This window comes from Elephantulus edwardii, unplaced genomic scaffold, assembly GCF_000299155.1.
Source record: "Elephantulus edwardii isolate Elephantulus edwardi_28Jun2011 unplaced genomic scaffold, EleEdw1.0 scaffold00097, whole genome shotgun sequence".
Classification (NCBI taxonomy): Eukaryota; Metazoa; Chordata; class Mammalia; order Macroscelidea; family Macroscelididae; genus Elephantulus; species Elephantulus edwardii.
This window is the reverse complement of record NW_006399847.1, coordinates 12,919,726-12,928,742: the sequence shown is the minus strand read 5'-3', so window position 1 is coordinate 12,928,742 and position 9,017 is coordinate 12,919,726. Positions and strand designations below refer to the sequence as shown.

Sequence of the window (9,017 nt, the reverse complement as noted above, 5' to 3'; positions counted from 1 at the left end):
CAGTGGCATATTATTCGGTAATATTATTCATTTCTTCAAAGAGAAATGAAGTTCTGGTGGATGCTACAGAATGAATTAACCTTGAAAACATTAGGCTGAGTCAGATAAAGCAAATGCAAAAGAGCAAATATATGACCTCACTTACATGAAACACCAAGAACAAGCAAACACACAGAGATCAAAGTTTATTAGTGGTCACCTGGGGCAGGTAGGAGGGAAAATGGGTAGTTGTTGCTTAAGGGGTATTGAGTGTATTAAGCGTTATGAAATGTATCTGGAAATGGACAGCGGAGAGGACTGAACAATATGGAGAATGTCACTAAATTCCCTGAATTGCACACATAACACTTGTTGAAAAGATAATTTTTAAATATTTTTTTTCAATTCACAATAAATTTATTTTACACAAAAGAAAAAGCGTGCCAGTAATGAAAAATTCAGTAGAAAACAGTTCTTCTGTTTTAAGTTGGCGCTCAAAAGTAGAGGGTGTGTGTTAGTGAGTCTTCAGTAGAAAGAGAATTTTGTAAAAAAATGTTCTTGGCATGAAGCTCTAACATAAATTTCGTAATGAAATCTCTACTGTGCAACTTTACTGGCAGAAAGGCTGGTTTCTGAGACTGGTATTTTCTTTTTAGTCTCTTACAACATTAACATGGAAGATACTTAAATCTGCCTTATTTAGAGTTATTTGTATATAAATATGGTGTCATGATGGGTAATCTTTCCACTGTCCACCTATTCAATTGAGCAGCTCTAAGTATGTAATTGGCACTTTGCCCTTCTGATTTTCTCTTTCTCCCATGAGCCAGTCTGAATCCATTCCAATGACACTGAATACAGTAATCACCTCATCTGCCAGAAGTGATAGTTCACTACTATTTGCAGCATCATAATCATAGAGAACCCTGGCCTTTCTGGTGCCAGTGTACTCCTTAAGGTCACTGAGGTTGGAAGGAGATGTGATTACCAGATTGCTTGAAGCCACTGCAGAAGGACCAATCACACTTGTTGAAGCAGGGGGTACGGATGGTACTGAAGACTGATTGTTGTTACAAAGATAATTTGATGGGAAACTTCCCAGTTGTTTTTGGAGATCTAACATGTACTGGTAACATTGTGCATAGTAAGTCATCTGGGCTTCTACAAAGTCATTCAGACAGCGAAGGTGATGAGCATGTGTACTGCTGATTCCCTCAAGCAGAAGTCGGGTAATCTCTGCTTGGTGATCAAATTCACTCTGAGTTATTCTTAATTCCTGTTCAGATGAAGATTTAGTGTCTGCAGTTTTTGCTTTTTTCAGTCTGGTTTTTGCAGCATCTAAAATCCAGTCTTTTATTTTGTAATAGTTTCCTTTCTTTAGCAATTGTTTTGTAATCTCCTTCTATGAAATTTCTTAAAGGAGTGAGAAAATTTAAAGCTGATGTTTGAATCAGTTCTCTGTCTGCTGTTCCAATTCGTTTCTGTGTTTCTCCACATTTAATTAGGGCATTACCATAAGCTGTTCCTGGACCAAATTCAGTGCCAGCATCAATCATATACTGTCCCAAAAGTTCTGGGTTATTTATATGACTTGGGGCTTTTCTATCCAGTTTCTCATAAACAAATTCTTCTATTCTGGCATTTGGATTTGGCTGTAATAGCACTTCAGTTTGTTTCATTATTTTTTCTGTCCATATTTTGGTACATTCAGCTTTGCTAAGCAGGTTCTCCAAGTGAGCATCCAATTCTGTCTTCTCTGCTTGGCCAAGCTTTTCTTCTGTGAACTGGACGGCTCGACTGAGGAAGGTGCCGGCGTCGGCCGCCAGTTTCTTCATGTTAAAATCCATGATGTTCATTCTGGGCAGCAGCCGGGCGGGGCGGCCGGCTGACCTAGCAGGGAGGCGGAGGCGCCGCAGCAGGGCTGGGGCTAAATATATTTTTTACTGTACAAAAAAAAAAAAGTTTAATCGCTCCACGCCTCTCCAGTATTTGTCGTTTGTTGCACTGTTGAACTTTGCTATTTTTGCTGAATCTCTGTGGGGCTTTTTTGTTTGTTTGCTAGTTTGTTTTTTTTTGGGGGGGTTGTTTGTTTGTTGGGGTTTTTTCTAGTGCCTAACTATGAAGAATCCTGTTAAAGATCTATTTGGATTTATCCTCTTTCAAATTCTTTGTGATGTTTACATTTGTAGGTTCATGCCATTAATTGTTATTTGTTGTTATGTACTGTCAAGTTGGAATGGACCCAAAGCTCCACTGGGTTTTCAGCAGCAGTTAATTGCACAAGAAGAGGTCCCAAGAATTGATGTAATATCAATTGACATGTTTTAACAGACAGATTCAGTCCTGGACATGCTCATCAGGCTGTGCCAAGATATCTGGAAGACAACTACCTGGCCAGGCCAATTGATCCACAACACAAAAGTGTTGTTAGGTACTGTCGAGTTGGAATCTACTCATAACTACCTTTCAGAGGTTTTCAGAGGCAGTAAATTGCAAGAAAGGAAACTGCTTATCTTTCTCCCTCACAGCATCTTGTGGATTCAAATCATGTGCCTTTGGGTTGGCAGTGCAACTCCTTACCACTAAGCCACCAGAGTTCCTGTGATTCAACAAAATATGGGAAATTATGGAATATGATCATTAATATCACATGTAAGCAAAATATTGCTGAATGTTATTTTACAATGGCCAAAACAGTACATGACAGACAAGAGCCAAAAATTAGAACTTGATTTAGAAGAGCTTGTAGTACCAGAAATATCACTGCTGATGTCAAATGAATCTTAGCAGAAGACCGAGAATACCAGAGGGTTGTCTGTGTTTTATTAACTACACAAAGGCATTTGACTGTGTGGATCACAACAAACTATGACTAACATTGAGAAGAAAAAGAATCCCAGAAGGCTTAATTGTGCTCATGCAAAATCTGTACCTAGACCAAGAGACTGTTGTGTGAACAGAGTAATGGAACAATGCATGGTTTAAAATAAAGAAAAATGTGTGTCAGGACTGTATCCTTTCTTTACACCAATCTGTACTTTGAACAAATAAGGAACTGAACCTTATGAAGAAGTGGCATAAGGATCAGAGGAAGATTTATCAACAGTGTCATGCAGATGACACAACCTTGCTCACTGAAAAGAGGACTTGAAGTGCTTGGTGGAGAACAAGCCTACTGTTGCTGTCACTACGTGAATTCATCTAATTGAAAGCTGTCCTCTTTTTCACTGACACTCTAATTTTCCACACTTGATAACATTTTCTGAGGACTGACCCTCTTGATGATATTCCAAAAGTATGTAGACAAAATCTCATCATCCTTGTTTCTAAAGACCACTCTGGCTGCAATTCTTAATTATTTTTTTGGCAGTCCATGATATAGTAAACAGAATATATACAATTCAGAAACATTTATATAACAAAGTATATCAGAGATTAAAAATTAATAATAAAAGGAAATAGTAAATATCAACTTCCCAAATTTAGAAGGACAAGCTAGTAAAAACACTAAAAACTCACTTGGTAGGATGGTGATCACTGATGTAATTTTTATTATTTTGTTTTTAAACCAAGCAATGCTAAGATGTATACATCTGTATAAATTTTATATCATACCTCATGTTGTTGTTATGTGCCATTGAGTCTCCTGTAACCCTATGTAAAACAGCCCTAAACCTGCTCTATCCTGTGTCAATCTCATTGTCTCCAACACACTTACCCACATTAATCCAGTCACTGAATCATCCAGGATCTTCCTCTCCTGCGTTGTCCGTCCATCCTCCCAAGTACGATGTCCCTCTCCAAAGACTTGTCCTTCCTTGCAATATGTCCAAAGTATGTCAGACAAAGCCTCCAAGGAGCAGGCTGGTTTCACCCTCTCTAGGACAAAACTGTTTGTTCTCTTAGCAGTGAATGGTACATTCAATACTTTTCTCCAACACTACAGCTCAAAGGCATCAATTCTCCTTCTATCATCCGTAGTCATTGTCCAGCTCTCTGATGCATAGCAAGTGATTGCAAACACCACAGCCTGTATCAGGTGCACCTTAGTCTCTAGACTGACATCGTTGCTCTTCAGTACTTTGGAGAGATCTCTGATAGCAGACTTTCCCAATGCAATCCATATTTTCATTTCTTGGTGCTGATGTCAAGAGTGTTTTTTGTAGAGCCAAGCAAATTCAAACTGTTAACAATCGATCTCTTCACCATCTATCATAATGTTGCCAGTCGGCCGAGTGGTGAGAATTTTTTTTCTTGATATTGAGCTTCAATCCTTATTGAAGGCTGCAGTCATTGACCTTCTGCAGCAAACACTTCAGGTCCTCCTCAGTTTCAGCAAATAGAGTTGTGTCATTTACATAATGCAGATTTTTGATGACTCTTACTCCAGTCTTGATATAGAGCCCAACCTTCTGAATAATCTGTTCTGGATATAGATTGAAAAGGTATGGAGATAGGGCATGTCCCTGTTAAACACCCTTCCCAATTTTGGACTATGCAGTGTTTCCTTACTCTGTTCCGATGATTGCCTCCTGGTGCAAGTATAGGTTTCACATTCGCACCATCAAATGTTCCTGGGATTCCTATTCTTCTCAGACTTAGCCACAGTTTGTTGTGGTCCACACAGTCAAATGCCTTTGCATAGTCAATGAAACACAGACATTCCTCTGGTACTCCCTGCTTTCAGCCAAGATCCAGCTGACATTAGCTATAATATCCCTAGTGCCACAGCCTCTTCTAAACTGAGCCTGCACTTCTGGAAGTTCCAAATGTGCTGTTCTAGTCATTTTTGGATAATCTTCAGCAGAATCTTACTTCCATGTGATATTAAGGATATTGTTTAATAATTTCTGCACTGCCAGATCACCTTTCTTTGTAACATTTCAAATATTTCTACTTTGTTATGTCAAATTTCAGATCTGTTGAAGTAATAAGGGTCCAAAATATTAAATTAAAATTCAAAAATTACACAATCTCATTCTAGAGATTCCATTGAAATGTTAGTATATATTCTTAAAAATTAGATTGTGATTGTAACTGTTATTGTTGTTATGTGCCATTGAATTAACTACAACTCATAATGACCCTATGAACAATAGTTATACAATATTGCCACAACTCTTTCACACACACCCTCTGCTCACCAAACTCTTACCCTAGTAATTTCTCCCCCTATATAACCTTCTCTCCTCTCCCACTCTCCCTTCCCCTTTTGGACTTTTATACATATCTTACTAGTTGTACTTCTATTTTTACAATAATACAGTCTTTGCAGTATTTGTCTTATGCAGTATTTATCCTTATGGGATTAAGTTCGTTTACTCTGCATAATGCTCTCTAGACACTATGACTTTTCCATGCTATATAGTATTTTATAAAATCATAGTTCCTTAGTGCTACATAATATTCTATGTGTACCATAATTTCTCTAACCATTCATTTGTTGAGAGATATGTAGGTTATTTCCATTTTCTTGCTATTGCGAACATTGCTATGAACATAGGTGTACAATCCATTGTGTGTCTCCCTAAGTTAATGTATCTTGTTGAAGGTTTTCCTCTCTTCCTCTGACCCTCCACCTTTCCCGGAATGATGTCTTTTTCCAAGGACTGGCCTCTCTTGACAACATGCATGTCCAAAGTATGTGAGATAGAATTTTACCAACCTTGTTCCTAGGGAGTACCTGGGTTGGACTTCCTCCAAACAGACTTATTTATTCTTTTGCCAGCCTATAACATGTTCAGGCATTGATTCTTTTGTCATACTTATTCATTGTCTAACTATGGCAGGTGCACTTTATACAGACATCTTTGCTCTTCAGCCCTTTGGAGAGGTCTTTAACAACACATTCCCCAGTGCAATGTGTTTTTTTATTTCTTGACTGCTGCTATCATGGGTTTTGATTGTAGATCCAAGTAAAATTAAGTCATTGGAAACTTCAGTCTTTCATCCATTCCTTAAGACGTTGCCTATTGATCCAAATGATGAAATTTTTGCATTCCTGATGTTGAGGTATAACCCATATTGAAGGCTTTCATCTTTCGGTAATTGCTTTGAACCTTTACTTTCAGTAAGCAAGGCTGTGTCATTTACATAAAGGCAAGTTTTGATAAGTTCATCCTTATGCCACATTCTCCTTCATATAATCTAGCTTCTATAATTATTTGTTCATCACATATATTTATATTATGTGTAATTGTATTAAAATAATCTATGTTCTGCAAGCATTACCTTAGGAATTGTGTTATTCTTAAATAGGTAATTATAGCATCTGATAGAAATGAAACAAAAATGCATAAAACAGAATGAACATAAAGAATGAAACATGTCCCATGTCTTGCTGAACCTCTGGCTGATTAAGCCTTGGCTGCTCTAAACCGAACTCAAATCTGCACATTTCCCTAGATGCCCATGTATCCTCAGAGTTCATGCTTCCTGAGGACACAAAGGAGGCCATCACCTTTTGGGGCTGCTACTCTTTACTGCCTGTAGAATCGTTGGCTCATATGCGCCACTTTAAAAATCTAGCTTTCAAACTCTAATTCTGCTTACTTGTGCCTGTTGTGAACATTTAACTTCTTCTTTATTGGAACAGTCACCAACCCACATTGCTGAGTGATTTCCTCACAGAAACTAATGAACCTTTGGTAAAAAGGTATGGTGCTTCTGAATTGCCCCTCTAAATCTCCAGCCATTTTCCTGCAGGAATCAAGGAGCTGACACAAGAAGCTGATGTTTTCTTTTACTTTGGGAACTTTCTTCACTGAGTATTAAGTTCCCTGCTTCATTGACTTTCTGTGACATTATATTTCATGCTTTTTATGTAGTCAGTATCACAAGTTTCAGCTAAAGACTTGTGCCTCACTTTCTAACAATGACATTTCATTGAAGACAATTTCTCTAGTTGGAGACTCACTTGAACTGTAAACTCTTTTACCATATTGCATTTTCAAGTATTTTTCTGGGGGAGCTCTGGTGGCCTAGTGGCAAGGAGCTGCAACTACAATCCCAGAGGCTCACGGTTCGAATCCACCAGATGCTCTGCCGGGAAAAGGAGGGACAATCTCCTCCTGTATCAGTCAGATCTGATTTGATGGTACACTCATGCAAAAATAAAATTTTTTTAAAAAGTATTTTTCTGTCCCTTCAGCTCCTGCACACTTCCCTTCCAGTCAGCATTTTCTTGCAGAGGCAGCTTTAAGCCTTCTTGAATGAAACTACCCCACTCAAACTTTTAACTACTTCTTTACGGCCCATTTGCCTGGGCTTGAAGAAATCTTGATGTCAACAACATTCAATCTGTACAACGAGCAAATCATTCAAGGGCAATATGAAGGGAAATGTGGTATCATAATTAGAAGAAGACTCATTAACAACCTGCATCACTCAGATGATACAACCTTGCGTATTACAGAAAATGAAGACAACTTGAAATGCTTACCTTCAATATGGATTACATTTCAACATCAAGAAGACAAAAATCCTCATAACTGGACCAATAGGCAACATTTTGACAGACATAAAAAAGACTGAAGTTGTCAATCAGTTTATTTACTTAGATCCATAATCTACACCTATGGCAGCAGCAAGATGTTGGTTTAAAGACTAAGATGCACCTGATCCAAGTCATGTTGTTTTCAGTCACTTTCCATGCATCTGAAAGTTGGACAACTTCTTCAGAAGACTGAAGAACTGACAGCTTTGAGTTGTGATGTTGAAGAAGAGCATTGACTATATCATGAACAGCCAAAAAAGACAAACAAATCTGTCTCCCAGAAAGTGGAACCAGGATGAAACTTTGTTTCACATATTTGGGGCATGTTGCCAGGACATGTGAATCCTTGGAATAAGACATAATGCTGGGAGAAGTAGAGATCATAAAAAGAAAGGAATACACTCAGCAAGATGGACTGACACAGTGAGTGCAACAATGACCTTATGCAGGCAAAGTCCGTGAGGATGGAGTAGGGCAGGACAAGGCTTCCCATATGTTGTTCATAAGCTCACTATGAGTCTTAAGTCAACAGCATCCTATGAGGTTGACTATACTACAAGATTCTCTGGTTTGGCACGTATGTAATGATGTAACTTGGCAGCTAGATAATGATATCCTCCATAATGTGGTCTCATTTGATCAACATTGATCCAACATAAAAGATTTAAGGTAGTAAGCAACACTCTTAACCTATTTATAACCCCCACCAAATATAGAGACATCTCCTCTTCTCAGAGGTGTGGCCTGCATTGACTAGACATAGATAAATATGGACACTGGAAAAGCAACCTAGTTTTGGCTAGATCTGGATCCTGTATCTGACTCATTACTTCTTGGTTCTTCAGACATTAATCTGCCATATTGTTTGCCAATCTTTGATCTACTAGTCTATGAAGCCAATAGACTTACCGGCTAATTTGAATTCACCAACCTCTGCAATCTTGGGTTTGTCCTTTTGTAGTTGAGTCAAGAGAAATCTCTCTCCTGATATTTAACCCAAGGAACTAGAACTTGTCAATCTACACAAGTATGTGAGCATTTCCTTGAGAGAAATCAATCTCTTCTCTCTCCTTCATTCTGTGTGTGTATTGCTCTGGTGGCCTAGTGGGTAGGCAGTTGTGCTGTCCACCCTAAGGCAGGCAGTTTGAATCCATCAGCTGTGCTGTAGGAAAAAAGTTAGGCAGTATCCTCCTGTGCAATTTAGAGCCTCTGGGGGGAAAAATCACTGGAGGGTCAGCTATGAGTTAGTTCAGACTCATGGCAATATGTAACAACTTATGAGGGCTTTAGTGGCTTAGTGGCAAGGAGTAATATTGTCAAATCAAAGGCATATGGTTCAAATCCATGAGCTGCTTTGTTGGAGAAAGATGGGTAATCCTGTCTTACACAATTCACTGCCTCTGAAAAACATTGAAAACACAATTATGAATTGGTTCCAACGCAACAGTACACAATTTTATACACACACACACACATATACGCTTACATATGCTTACAAGGAAGTTCAGTGAATACCACTGTCATTCAGATATATGCACCAACA

At 38.4% G+C, this 9,017-nt stretch overlaps 1 pseudogene; it reads right to left on the bottom strand.

Annotated features, from left to right (window-relative positions):
- Positions 1–739: 739 nt before the first annotated feature.
- Positions 740–1,847, bottom strand: LOC102843422 (annotated as a pseudogene).
- Positions 1,848–9,017: the final 7,170 nt, after the last annotated feature.